The following is a 15,253-nucleotide window of genomic DNA, read 5'->3' on the forward strand; positions in this document are numbered from 1 at the left end:
CCTTAATAGATAAACAGATAAAGGAAATGAGCTCACAATTCACAAAAGTGGATGTATAATTAGAGAAGCATGAGAAAATGTGCAGCCTCACTAGTAATCAAAAGCATGCTCAATGAAAAAAGAGTTAACAATTTTCCTCTTATAATATTCACCATGATGAGTGGGAAAATGATCATGAAACAGACACTTGCTTATTCCCTCAATAGATATGGAGTGTCTTCTGAATAGGAGGCATCCCGCTAATCTACACAATGAGGGTGTGGGGCTTAGGAAATGAAGAAAGTTCAAGCCATTAAAAATTTCTATCTTCCCCCACCCAGTTAGGCCTTGATGGAAGCTATCCTAAAAGAAAATGTTCGTGTGGAAAAAGTTATGTTCATTTATGATAGCAAAAGTGATTAAAAGCCCAAATACCCATTAACAAGATTCTGATTAAGTAAACTCTGGTGTATCCACCTGATAAAATACTACAGACACTATTTGTGATATAATGAATGATTAATGAAAAAGAATACGAACAGTAGACTACTGGAAGAATGGTGCAGTAATAAAGTAATTTTGAAAATGGTACCTGGTGTCATCCCCACCACCCAAAACACACAATATACACCTGTATATTTAAAGCTCTGAGGGTAAAAGATGTGTACTCTGAGAACTCTGGAACACTTATGAAAGAAATTGAAGATGACACAAAGAAATGAAAAAGAATTCGATGCTCATGGATTAGAAGAACACTGTTAAAATGTCTATACTACCTAAAGCAATCTACACATCGAATGCAATCCTTATCAAAATACCACCAGAATTTTTTTCACAGAGCTAGAACAAACAATCCTAAAATTTTTATGGAATCGCAAGAGATCCTGAATGGCTGAAGCAATTCTGAAAAAGAAAAACAAAGCTGGAAGCATCATGATTCTGGAATTCAAGCTATATTACAAAGCTGTAATCATCAAGACAGTATGGTACCGGCACAAAAACAGACACACAGATCAGTGGGACAGAATAGACAACCTGGAAATGAACCCTCAACTCTATGGTCAACTAATCTTTTTTTTTCTTTTTTTTTGGTCAACTAGTCTCTGACAAAGCAGGAAACAATGTCCAGTGGAAAAAAGTCTCTTTAACAAATAGTGTTGGGAAAACTGGATGGCAACATGCAGAAGAATGAAACTGGACCACTTTATTACACCATACATAAAAATAAATTCAAAATGGATGAAAGACCTTGAATGTGAGACAGAAAACCATCAAAATCCTAGAGGAGATCACAGGCAGCAACCTCTTTGAGCTCAGCCGCAGCAACTTCTTAATAGACACATCTCTGGAGGCAAAGGAAACAAAAGCAAAAATGAACTATTGGGACTTCATCAAGATAAAAAGCTTCTGCACAGCAAAGGAAACAATCAACAAAACTTTTTAAAAGGCAGCCTATGGAATGGGAGAAGATATTTGAAAATGATATATCTGATAAAGGGCTAGTATCCAAAATCTATAAAGAACTTACAAACTCAACACCCAAAAAACAAATAATCCAGTTAAGAAATTGGCAGAAGACATGACTACTACAGACACTATTTGTGATATAACGAATGATTAATGAAAAGAGAAATACAAATCAGAGAAATACAAATCAAAACCACAATGATGACGGGATTAGCACTGGGTGTTATGCTATATGTTGGCAAATCGAACTCCAATAAAAAAAAATACAAAAAAAAAAAAAACAAAAAAACACCCCACGATGAGATACCACCTCACGCCTGTCAAAATTTACAACACAAGAAACAACAGATGTTGGTGAGGATGTGGAGAAAGAGGAATCCTCTTGCACTGTTGCTGGGAATGCAAACTGGTGCAGCCACTCTGGAGAATAGTATGAAGGTTCCTCAAAAAGTTAAAAATAGAGCTACCCTATGATCCAGCAATTGCACTACTAGGTATTTACCCGAAGGATAAAAAAATATAGATACAAAGCGGTACATGCACTCTGATGTTTACAGCAGCATTATCAGGAATAGCCAAACTCTGGTGAGAGATCAGATGTCCATCAACAGACGAATGGATAAGGAATAAGTGGTGTGTGTGTGTTGGAATATTACTTAGCCATCAAGAAGAATGAGATCTTGGGATCCCTGGGTGGCGCAGCGGTTTGGCGCCTGCCTTTGGCCCAGGGCGCGATCCTGGAGACCTGGGATCGAATCCCACGTCGGGCTCCCTGTGCATGGAGCCTGCTTCTCCCTCTGCCTGTGTCTCTGCCTCTCTCTCTCTCTCTCTCTGTATGACTATCATAAATAAATAAAAAATAAAAATAAAAAAAAAAGAAGAATGAGATCTTGCCATTTGCAATGATGTGGATGGAACTAGGGAGTATTATGCTAAATGAAATGTTAGAGAAAGACAAATACTGTATGATCTCACTCATATGTGGAATTCGAGAAGGAAAACAGATGAACATATGGGAAGGGGGAAAAAAGGAGAGAGGGAAACAAGCCATAAGAGACTCTTAATAATAGAGAACAAACTGAGGGTTGATGGAGGGAGGTGGGTGAGGGATGGGCAAGTTGGAGGGTGGATATTCAGAAGGTCACTTGTGATGAGCACTGGGTGTTGTATGTAAGCGATGAATCACTGAATTCTACTCCTGAAACCAATATTGCACTGTATGTTAACTAAAATTTAAATCAAAAAAAGAAAAATATAAAGCTGTGAGGAGCCCTAAACCGAAGAAAATGGTTTATCTTTGTTTAACCTAGTATTTCTCTATTTATCTGACCATAGAAAGTTTCCTTTTTTTCCTTCCTCTCCTTTTCTTTCAAAAGTGAAATGTGTGTTATTGTCTCTTGGAACTAGTATTTCCCAAACAAAGAAACAAACCAACCAATCCTTGAGGATATGTTGGCAGATACAGTAGTATTGAAAACCTATGTAAAAATAAAAGCCATATATGCTATATATACACATATATAGAAAAAAATCCATCAAGTTGTTCACTTAAGATTTGTACGTTTGCTCTACAAAAATATTAAAAAGAAACCCCTCTAAATTCTGAGAAGGCAAGAAATATTTTTTAAGTTAAATATTGAGGTCCGTTAGAACAAATAAAAGAACTAAATCAACTTATTGATACACTACAGGTATATTTTTTTGTATCAGTTGTTTCTGCAAGGTGCCTCCAATACCGTCAGTGTGTACAGATTACTTGTGCTCATTTTATTAGAGTTTTGAAAAGAAGCATGGGGGAAAGAGCTCCAGACAGGCTTTCTAATCCTGGACCAGCCATTAACTAGTTTGTGTGATCTTGGACAATTGAGTCAACTCCACTGGATTTTAATTGCCTAATTTCTATAATGAGGAGCAATATGACAATTCTAGTTCTGTTCATCTTCAAAAATAGTTTTCAAGCTTTGTAGTTCTAGCTTTGCCTGATGGAACATCAAACGCCAGGTTTTTATTTGAATACCACTTGGTACCATCATTGGCTAGTGTAAAAACAAACAGTTGGTCAGCTCTAAGGTGATCTCCATGGCAATGTGATTCCAGGATGCCTTGCGGGAGAGAGACAGAGAGGACTATATTTATTTTATCGGTTCTGTTAACCTTATGTTAAGTAATTGGTTTACCATTTGGATGTTCCAGAACCTGTGACTGCCACTGACTGTTGCCAGATGGTTCTCAGAGGATGTTGGGTATTTCTGATGCAAGCACCATTGTCTCTAGGCTTTGAATGCTCATGCCTAAACAACACAGAAGGATCTTGCCATCTTTGGAAACTGTGAGAATTTCTTGATAAGACAGTCTACTCCATTTGTTCCATTGCTTTGTCTACCTTAGGTGTTAGTGAGCTCTGCTTCATGTGGTGGGTCTTGGGTCAGTGTTTGTCCAGTGAAGTCACTGGCCCCCTAGACACAAGGAGGTCTGTGCTCTGCTGGATGGAGAGATTGACCACAAAACCAGGAGCTGCCGGTGGTGATGGGTCTTGGATGATGCCCATTTCTCCACTTAGATCTCCCCAAACAAAGTCAGTGTTGTCTCAGCTGCCAGCAGTCAACTCTGGCTTGATTATCCAGTACCACAAATTCTCAATATGATAGGATTAAAAGCAACAACAACAACAACCCTTCTGAACTTGTTTTAGTGAGATTTGACCTGAACCCCAGTTGTAGCTCGCGCCACCTTCCTCTCCATGTGGTCATTTCCATGGGCCAATGTGCGCGAACGTGCTTTACAAATTTCAGAGGACCCTACCAATGCCCTCTAGCCAATTCCAAAGCTTCAGTCAGTTTGCTCTGGGTGCATGGCCAGCCATCGCATATGGAACCAGAGAGAATATGAGGTACACCCTTTCTCTTGACTACTTTTGAGTGTCACTGTGTTTATGGTCTGTGATTGAGCAGCACGCAGGAGGAAGTAATCACCACACAGTACCCGAGTGTCTGGTTAAAGGACTAAATGCAGACAAGTGTTGAGTGGACTCCATTTCATAAATGATGTATGAGGGGTCATGGCCACTATGACTAACACAGCTATAAATGGGTCATGGCAAGGCATAAACATCACATGTTCCTCAGCCTGGATCTAGGGTGACACAAGGGAGATATCTGGTGTATCACCCCTGTACCAGCCAACGTGTGTCCTTCCCAAGCATAAACTAGAAGTGGGGCCTCTATGTCTTTTGGATTTGGGTACAAAAGGTGTGTGGGATACCTGGAGAGTGACTTTTCAATAAATTGCCTCATATTGCCCATTGTTCTCACAAATGTGCCTACAGAAGAAGAGGACACAGCTGGCTAGGCCGCAAAGCAGTGTGGCCTGGGATGCCACCCAACACACTTGCATTCCAACAACCCGAAAAACAAGTGTGCTTTGTCGCATGCACACTTTTGGCTCTGGATCCCTTCCCATTGTTCCCATTTCTAAAATTGAACGCTGACCCCGTGTCTCTGAATTTCTGCATTCTTGTATTCTGGAAACTGACAGGTATTCCAAGAACACACTGAGTCCCACAAGGCCAAGGATGGAGACTCCGGTCCTTTGGGGGCTTGGCAGTGCAGCAAGGACCATATGTGACCGTAGCCATCAGCACTGCCCTGTGTCCAATGTTGCTGGGTCCTCTTAGATTTCACTGCGACCCAGGAGGGAGAGGGAAAGCCTGGGGGGTGGGCAGGATGGTCTGCAGAAGGACAACTGCTGTGAGTCCTCTGTCTCATCTGCTGTCTCCTGCCTGGCTCCTTCTACAAGGGAGAAATGAGATCCCACTGCAGATTAAATGAAGTAATTGTGTGAAGTGGCACACAGCAGGTGGTCAAAACTGGCACCATTGTCATTAGCTATTTCCCCACCGCCATATGATGCATAGGCCGATGATTTGGGTACAGGGGTCCCCTCTTCCACCAGCTTCCTCAAGCTTCCCATGGCTGGCAGGCACAGCAAGGGAAGGGGAAGAGCACAGATCCCCCGGGAATAGTGTTGCAGAAAGAATTACATATGTTTGTTTTCCTAAATCATCTGGGTCTCTTACAGTGGTGATGATGATCTGGGAAGACTCGGTCAACATTTCCTTGTGTTTCCAAAACTGTCAGAGACAGAGGACCACAAGCTGAGCCCCACTGTGAGGGGTGCTTCAGGGCTTTTAAATAGTCACTGGAGGATCATTGCAAATGGCTCATCTCATACTTCTCAGTATGGCCACAATTTCATCCACCTGGGGCATATAGGTGGTGGTCAAAGTCCCTATCAAGCTTGTCACAGAAATGGTTCCCATTTCTGGGTTGCAGATGGCACTTCTCGGTCTGGACACTTCTTGGAGTGAAATCACACCTCCTAGAACATACTTCAGTGACAATTTGCTATGACTCATCACTCTTCCCATGCTGCTCAGAGGAGCTGAAGGAATGTCTCAGCTTCGAGGGCAGATTGTCATGGGCCTCTCACTAAGCCAGAGTGACTGGCCATATGTCACCCAGCACAGTCACCACAGCAAATGGCTTGAGTGTACTGCGATGGGGCTATAGCCAGGGCCTCAGGCAGATGTGACAGCACCATGGGGACGCGGCACATCAAATCAACACTCCTGGTGTAGCATGTGGCCCCTCGCTCATTCCTGCTGCCTCACATTGACGAACGTGGCTTTGGCTATAACTCCAACTCCACTTCTCATCCTGCTCTCACTTACCCAGTGGTCCACTCGTCAGTCCTCTGGGCCGTGCCGTGGGCCAGGTGCTGTGATCGGCAGGGGGATGTAAATATGAATAGGAAGTATTCACAGGCTCCTGGAGGTGAGAGCCTAGTGGCAGGACAGCTATGTAGGGAAGCCATGAGAGGAGAGACAAGATGCATATATAACAGATAATTGCAATGCAGTGTGTTATGTGAGAGTCACAGCAGTGGAGAGGGGGTACACAGTTGTAAGCACAGAGGGAGAGGCCTGAGGGTCCCCTCGCATTACAGAAGCAGTGAGCGTCCAGCAAACTCAGAGCATGGGGTGTACGAGGGAGAGTGGTCAGATACGGACTGGCTGGAGGGCCCAGATGAGGCCAGGAAGTTACTGGCCAACAAAAGGCATTTCAGCCAGAAGTCTGGGGCCGGGAAGAGTTGGTATCTTGCTTCCTCTTGGTGGCCAGCATGGACTGAGAATAGAGTTTCTAAAAAAAAAATGCTAAAGAAATATGAGCACCTGTGCTGACTGCTATTAATGTTTTCAGCTATATCTTTATGATTCTTTCCCTATCTTTTCCTCTGGCTTGAGAACTGTCTAGAACTTTCCTGTTAGTGGTCTGGAAAAAGCCAGAATCAAAACACCTGAGTTCAAACCCCAGCTTCTCTATTTACCAGCTATGAGACTTTGAGCTACTCACTTTGCCTTTTGACCTCTACATATTTCATCTCAACAGTGAGTACAGGTGGATTTTGGAGACATTGTGGGTTGGTTCCAGACCACTGCAAAAAAGTGACTGAAATGAATTTTTTTGGTTTCCCAGTGCTTCTAAAAGTCATGTATACACTATTTTGCAGTCCATTAAGTGTGCAATAGCATTAGGCCCAAAATAAAACCGAGGTACATGCCTTAAATAAGATACATTATTGCTTAAAACCTGCTAACCATCATTTGAGCTTTCAGCAAGTTGTACTTTTTTTGCTGGTGGAGGGGCTTGCCTTGATGTTGATGGCTGCTGACAGATCAGCATGGTGGTTGCTGCAGGCTGGGGGGACTGTGGCAGTTTCTTAAAATAAGGCAACAGTTAAGTTTGTGGCATCGAATGACTCTTCTTTTCTCTTGAATAGTTAGTGGCCACTGTAGGGTTATCAACTGGCCTAACTGCAATATTGTTATGTCTCAGGGAATAGGGAGGCCCGAGGTGAGAGAGACAGGGGAAGGACTGGTCAGTGGAATAGAACACACACAAACATCTGTTAAGTTTGTTACCTTATCTGGGCATGGTGCATGGCACCCCAAAACAATTACAACGGTAACATCAAAGATCACTGGTCACAGATCACCATAACAAATATAATAATGAAAATATCTGAAATATTGTGAGAATTACCAAAATGTGACAGATGCCAAGTGAGCAAATGTTATTGGAAAAATTATGCCCACAGACCTGCTCAACACAGGGGTGCCACAGCCCTTCAGTTTGTTAAAAGTGCAGTATCTGCAAAGTGCAATAAAGTGAAACGCGAGAAAACACGGTATGGCCATATAAACAAAAACTGCATTACAGCAATGCTGTAAATGGTAAATGACAAAATGTGCTCTAAGAACACTGGAAAGCCAAGCATTCTAGAAGACCTCTGCTACAGGGCTCACTGGCCATGACTGGGTCCCATGACTACCCCTACCTCAAAGAGATACCGGCAGGGAGAGTACTTGGCCACCAGCCTCTGTAATAGAGGAAAACGAGGGTGAAGGTAGTTGAGCATGGGTATGGAGAGAAGCCAGCCCTAGTGTCTGCCACAGCAGTGAGGGACCTTTGTTTGTGGAATTTTCTTTCTCCAGCCACTGACAATAAACAAATGTGAGCATTCCACTTGTTAGAAAAGATTCATCTTGTTCACATAAGGAAGTAACACAAGGAATGACACCCAGGAATAATGGAAAACAAATGTGTAAATGATGTCAAAAGATCTTTACATTACAAGAGATTTTAAAAGAAATGGCACCGTATGCATTAGCTATGGGTGCATAACCAACTCCCCGTCACCCAAATCCAATGGCTTAGAACATTTATTATCCTAGCTCGTATGTTCCTGGCTCAGCTGATTTAGGCTGGGCTCACTTAGGCATCTTTTTTTTTTTTTTAAAGATTTTATTTATTTATGAGACAGAGACGTAGGCAGAGGGAGAAGCAGGCTCCACGCAGGGAGCCCGATGTGGGACTCGATCCCGGGCCTCCAGGACCATGCTCTGGACTGAAGGCAGGTGCTAAGCCTCTGAGCCACCCAGGGATCCCCCTCACTTAGGCATCTCTATTAGCTGGAGGCTCTGTGCTAATGGGGCCTGGTGGGGACGTGTTAGCTGGGGTGGCTCAGCTGCACATGTTTCTCATCCTTTTCCTGGGATTAGCGGGTGGGCCAATGGCAGATGTGCAAGAGAGTTAACAAACACATGTGACACCTGTTCAGGGTCAGAACTGACAGACCATCACTTCTGCCTCATTCTGTTGGCTGAAGCAAGTCTCATGGCCAGACTTAGATGTGAGGAATTATACCCCACCTATGATAGTAGGCAACTAAAAAGTTACACGGCAATGGGGATGGCTGTGCGGAGGGGTGGAGAATTGGGGCCACGACTGCAAATTTACCACAGGCACCAAAGGTCTTGCAAGTCACACACATAAGGTTAGCATTATACTCTAATTCTTCCAGAAGGAAGCCATCCTAATTTAGTTTGGAATTATTTAAATCACTAGAGTCAAAGCGGATGGTCACACCTACTCACAGTTCACTTTATATTCATCGAATCAAGAGATGAAGTTTCCAAGTGAAAATAATGTCTCCAATTTTGACTTTTACCTATCACATTGATTTTCAAGCTATCCCTACATTATATCTTACGAAAACAAAACTAATGCTTCCTTTGGCTTTTCTTTTGCAGGTTTGATGTGAAGAACTGAAGAGAAAGAGAATGGATTCAAATAAAAATAGCTCATGAAAAAATTTTATATATTTGTATGAAGATTACGAACCTCCTGAATGCCTAAGCCTCTAGCAGGAATGTCTTGTTTGTACATTTGTATCTCTGCCTTCTCGTTGGCTTCACTTCTTACTTTACCTTCCTGTTTGGCACCTGGCAAAGCAAATCAGCTGAAGAATTCACCAACTGGAGGAGGAACTGGATTTCACAGAGAGGGATAGGGCAATATGCATGACAATGATTTTGATAGGAAGTTCTCTATACTTCACACACTATTTTGGTCAATATTTGGAATGTATTTTAGTTCTTCACATCCTAAATTATATCAATAAACTTTTTATGAGTTCAAATACTTGAGTAAATATAAAATGTGAATCTAGACTAAATCAGTTTTTGTATCTTCAGATAGCTACATATTCCTCTTCATGGAGAGAAATGAGATATAAGAGCCAGCCAGGGGTGCCTGGTGGCTTGTTCAGTTAAGTGTCTGGCTCTTGGTTTCAGCTCAGCTCATGATCTCGTGGGTGGTGAGATGGAGCCCTGCATTTGGGCTCCACGCTCAGTGGGGAGTCTGCTTGAAGATTCTCTCCTTCTGCCCCTTCCCCCACTTGCACTCTCACTCTCTTTCTCTCTCTGAAATAAATAAATTAATATTAAAAAAATAAAAAAGAGCCAGCCAGATCCCACATTGCTTACATGGGGGTTTCTCTTAAATAACTGGGTACCATGGGTAAAACTAGGGCTGACTGGTCGCTACAAATGGGGTTAAACAGTGCCTTATGACTTGATGGGATGAGCACTGAGTGTTATACTATATGTTGGCAAATTGAATTTAAATAAAAAATGTAAAAGAATAGCTCCTTAGGAACTGGGCATTGTTGATAGTCCTCCTCCAAGGATGACCTTCATGGTGAATGTGTTGTACTTCCATAGAGGCCTAGAAATTCCCTTTGCCCAGATGAGGCAGAGTTCATTAAAAGGCACAACAAAATAAACCTGAAAGATCGGAACCAGAGAGGGGCAGATCATACCTTAGGTGTCCAAAGAAAGGCGAAATGTGTCTCCTGCTGCTAAGATGGAGAGTCTCTATGTAACATAATCAGTGGCCAACACCATCATAAACCAAAAAGAGTCACCCATGTCCCTCTAGAGTCTTCTGATCTTCCCAGATGCCAGGCAACTTCACAGTGTGAAGATTTGAGGAACCTGGTTCTGGAGACTGCATTGTTTTAAAGGTAAGTGTGTCACCTATCTGGTATGCAGAGACCCCAGCACTGTGACTTTGTTCCTTGCTTCAGTGCCTCCCGTTAAAAAAAAAAAAAAAAAAAATAAGGGCAGCCCGGGTGGCTCAGCAGTTTAGAGCCACCTTCAGCCCAGTGCATGATCCTGGAGAACTAGGATCGAGGCCCGTGTGTCGGGCTCCCTGCATGGAGCCTGCTTCTCCCTCTGCCTGTGTCTCTGCTTCTCTCTTTCTCTCTCTCTGTCTCTCATGAATGAATAAATAAAATCTTTAAAAAAATCAGATGTACCTCTAAATATCTCAAGCAAAAATCAGTCTTTAGCTTTTCTGTTTCGTAGAAATCAGTTTCCCAAAGCAAGACTATCAGGCACATGTGACTGGCTGTAGGTTCAGTAGGGCCTAATGAGTTTAGGTTTTCCTGAAAGGGTATCCATCTGGCTGTGGGACCTAGGTATCTCTCTGGGCTGTGGCTTAGCCTGGTGGTCCAAATCTAATATAGATGCACAGGAGGCAAATATCAGTCAGAACAAAACCTGCTGGCCTAATCCTCTGTCAGCAGAACAGGTCCTAAATAACAGGGCATTGTGTTGCCATTCCGCTCCTTCCTAATTAGGGTAGTTGGGTAGGGTGGTGGTTGTCCGCTGTTTATAATCTCAGCGTTCCCTTTGTTTATATATAAATGATTCATGTTCAGTTTTAAAACGACATTCTGGTTGGATGTCATAAAAACTGTCTTCACATTTTCCTGTGGTCTCTCAAGTCATATGTGCAGCATAATACAGACCAGAGGCATCAGCCAAATTCAGCGGATTTGTGGAGAGCTTCTCATTTTACTATATATTTTGTTTTGTTAAGGAGCAAATTCTCTGTATTTGGGAGTTAGCAAGTTCCACAGCCTGTCATTTATTGGACAGCACATATAATGTAGGAGAAGACAGAGTTTCTTTTCAATGAAGTTCTTTTTTAAAAAAATTCACATGCCTCATGCTAAATGGCTCTTAAAAAACCCATATATCACGTTGAAACAGCCTTATTTATCTTACGCGTTTGTAATCAACCAATTATTATGCCACTTTTCCGTGGGGAAGAAACAAGATACAAGTCGTTGAAGGTTCATTAGGAGAGAGAGAACAAAACTAGAAATGACATCAGTTTGAGCAATTAAAGTCAAGCATAAGGTACAATAGCGTTTTTAGTACAAGTGCTGTAAATGGTACAAGTGTCAGATGTTCTGCTGACAGGTGGGGATGTTCGAGTGTGATCACAGTCGCTCTGCCCACACTGCCTGGCTGCCTACTCTATGGCAAGCTCTATGCTAAGTGCTGGGAGGAGCACAGCACATTCACCCAAAAGATCACCTTGCTTCGAACCCCTCCTCACATGCCTTCTCCCCACTCCCTCCCCATATGAGATGTTCCTATACAGTGCTGGAGTGAGGGAAAGAGAAGGCCTCCCGCGGGGTTCAGGCCTGTGTGAGACACTTGAAAAGCTTCTCCCTTTGGAGTAGAAGCCATCTGGAATAAGCAGGGCTCTCCAAAATCTTCCCAACCACTCATTTTTTATGATCTTTACATTTTAAGAGCACAGATTGGAAGGTAATTAGCCTTGCTTCCAAGGTTACTTCCTGAGTAGCTGAACGACAAAGTCAAATTCTAAAAGTTAGGCCTAGGGCATGGGGATGATGATGACTCAAATGAATTTCTCATTTCTAACTAGAACAGGTAAAGGATTTACAAAAGACCTCTCGGGATCCCTGGGTGGCGCAGAGGTTTGGCGCCTGCCTTTGGCCCAGGGCGCGATCCTGGAGACCCGGGATCGAATCCCACATCGGGCTCCCGGTGCATGGAGCCTGCTTCTCCCTCTGCCTTTGTTTCTGGCTCTCTCTGTCTCTCAGTCTTTCATGAATAAATAAATAAATAAAATCTTTAAAAAAAAAACAAAAAAAAAACAAAAAAAAAAAAACAAAAGACCTCTCATTTCTGATAAGGAACCCTAGTAATCTGAATGTACCATCCCATGGAGCTACCACTCTGACATTCTTGGGCTGACCTAGAATTAGGGCTCTCCCCTCGGAGGTAACACCTGGAAAGGTTCATGAGGAAGGAGAACAGAGCTTGTCTGGATTCAAGGACCTCAGGTTGATCAATTACAACCAGTTCCCCTTGAAGGCGTGTGGCATTATCCCAGTGCTTTGCAATCTAGCTTGAACTAGAAACGACACTTAACTTGGTGATTGATGCTCCCTTGGGATTTTAACCTGCTGCTGAACGTAGGCATCACGGTGGCCCACAGCTAGTTCCTTGCCTCCTCACACCATTAATGACATTTCTGTGCCTCTCTAAGGGAGACGATATATTACTATAACATTCAGACGCCATTGTGTATTCAGTCAACAAGCCCCACACAGAACAACCACTTGGGGAGAACAGACCCACCAGCGTGTTGCTAGGTGAAGAAAACCATTCAAGTTCTTATACTGAGTTCATTTTTTCTCTAAGCAAATGACCCAACCTGCTTAGATTCTGCACTGAAGGCAAATCACACTGTCAAAAAAATATATATGCTGATTATAAAAGAGGGGATTCAGCTGTAAAATAAGATTACGGCCTTAACAACACCATCACCTAAAGGTGTTCTTCAGAGAAAGAAAAACAACCTCAATTAAGCAATCATTTTCAGATTCTGGGATGCACTTGGCCTCATATCCTTCAACCCAATGCTTGTTTATTAAAGGAAGAAAAATCACTCCCATAACATTTGACTTCTGTGCAAAATAATTCAATGCCACCCTTGACTAGGAGAGACTGCACCATCAGATAACAAGGCTCTTTTTTATGGCCAATTCTTCCCCTGGTTCAGTGAGGATATATTCAAGATGCAGATTCCACAGGGAATGGGGCTTTCCCCTTAGGCCTCGGATGCCTGCAGATGAGCTGCAAAGCAAAAGCAGGTCTGCACTCTAAAATCTCATTTTCAAATGTCATCCTGAGTTGGGAAAAGCAATGGTGGGGGTGGGGGTGCAGGCAGGACTTTACCTCAGTGTGGGTTGCTTATGGTCTCTAGACAAAATAATTCTAGGCTTCTCTGGAAGCAGTTCCTGCTTTTTAATACTGCTCACGCATCTATGATGCACTAGACAAGACAGGGTCCTGGAGGAACTGTTCAGAAGCGTTCTGAAACACACCAACGTTCAGTCCACACACTCACACAAGCCACACTGCTTTACAGCTTTAATTAAAAGAAAAAAAGGCATGGGGAGGGAGGAGGTTTCATGCCTTACTTATAACTTTTCCGGGGGGCTTCATTTTATATAGTGTTTTCTGGCTCTGACCACACAGAGAAAGATTCTTGGGCTCAGGCAATCTTCACCCTCCTCACCCAGCAGGAGCCGAGCTTTCCTGCATTCAGTGGGAGCCAAAGGAAATATCTTAACTCCCAGGAGGCCGGATACCCATGAGGCCATGGACATTTCTGCTCAGTATTGAAAAATTAGGTATTTGCTTAGTATTCTAAAATCTGGGTGAATCCAACTTTATTATAATTTCTTTAACATGGCATGCTGCATTTATTTAAATTTGCAGGCAAGGAAACCAGCATACCTGTCCCTAGGGATTAAATAATTGTGTACAAACCAAGATTCCTTAAATCATAAACAAACATAAAACACCAAAAAAAACCCACCCACCCCTCACTCCAAACTTATTTTTTTTTCCAAATCTTGAAGTCTTTGCCAGGCACTGCGGTTATGATAATGACGACCGAGGAGGAGGGTTGGGGGCTCCATTTGGAATCCAGGTAAACCACACACATATGGGGTGAGAAATAGGGAAGGAGGAAAGAGTCAGGAGAGATGTCCCTTAGTGAGACCCACTGGGCTCCAAATTCTGTAGTTCGATCCTGGTCGACTACTGGGACCCCCACCCACAGTTCAACATTTTGGTCCTACTTTACTTAATTGCTTATTTCCCTAGACTTTTCCCAACATATTTTCTTTACCATCTGGGAAAGGAACTCCCTCCTCTCTGCTCTGGAACCTTCCAATTCGGATAACTGGACTCTGGCTGCAGATATGCTGTAATGACTGTGGCATTAATTTCCTTGGAGAGTGTGCGTCCACCAGAGGCTTTACCACTATCTGCCCCCCTGGAATCATTCCTTCCATTTGGCCCTGGATATAAAACAATAATGCCTATTGCTGGCTGGAAAACAAACCGTGGGAACTGGCATGTTTTTCAATGAGAGGTCATGGAGAACAGCGCTGGCAATGACCCACTGTATCCCCCAGACCTTTCGTTTAGAGGCTGAACGGAGGCAATGATCTCTAACAGATGCACCATTAGGCAAGACCTACATCTGAAAGCTCCGTTGATTCAGATATTCAGTAATTAAGTTGTGGGCCAGCGAGCACATTATCTGCAATCAAACATGTCCCTGATCAGTGATTAGACGGGCAAACATGTGACCTCATTATCTCTGCCAAAGGATGATTATGTAATAGTCTCTCGTCCTCAGACATCATGGTTATTTGCCAACTTTTGATCCCAGTAAATAAGCTGAAATCACTTGCTGTGGTTCTGGGAATCAGATTTGTAGGACAACTGATTCTTCCTTGAGAGACTTGACCCATTCGGGCTGATAACTATGTACTAAAAACTCTACAGAGACTCAGACCCAAGGTGGATGGATCAGAGAGGGGGGAGCTGCAAAGAAAGTCTGAGGGGTGGCCAGGTGTTGCCTGCTTTACCCAAAGATATGTTACAGCACATGCTTTTAAGCTGCAGGGCTTTCTTGCTACTTAAGAAGTAGTAAAGAGAAAGGTGTGTAGGAAGGAAGGAGGGAGAGATAATGAGAAAGAACATGAGAGAGGGACAGAGAGG

At 43.0% G+C, this 15,253-nt stretch overlaps 1 protein-coding gene across 3 annotated transcripts in view; it reads left to right on the forward strand.

The window, feature by feature from the left end:
- Positions 1–9,486, forward strand: part of SMPX (small muscle protein X-linked) — a 59,065-nt gene extending 49,579 nt beyond the window's left edge. For all 3 annotated transcript variants that reach the window (XM_077890386.1, XM_077890385.1, XM_077890384.1), the window contains exon 5: positions 9,098–9,486. The gene's annotated coding sequence lies outside the window, so the exon portion shown is untranslated. The remainder of the gene's footprint in view (positions 1–9,097) is intronic.
- Positions 9,487–15,253: the final 5,767 nt, after the last annotated feature.

This window comes from Canis aureus, chromosome X (assembly GCF_053574225.1).
Source record: "Canis aureus isolate CA01 chromosome X, VMU_Caureus_v.1.0, whole genome shotgun sequence".
Classification (NCBI taxonomy): domain Eukaryota; kingdom Metazoa; phylum Chordata; class Mammalia; order Carnivora; family Canidae; genus Canis; species Canis aureus.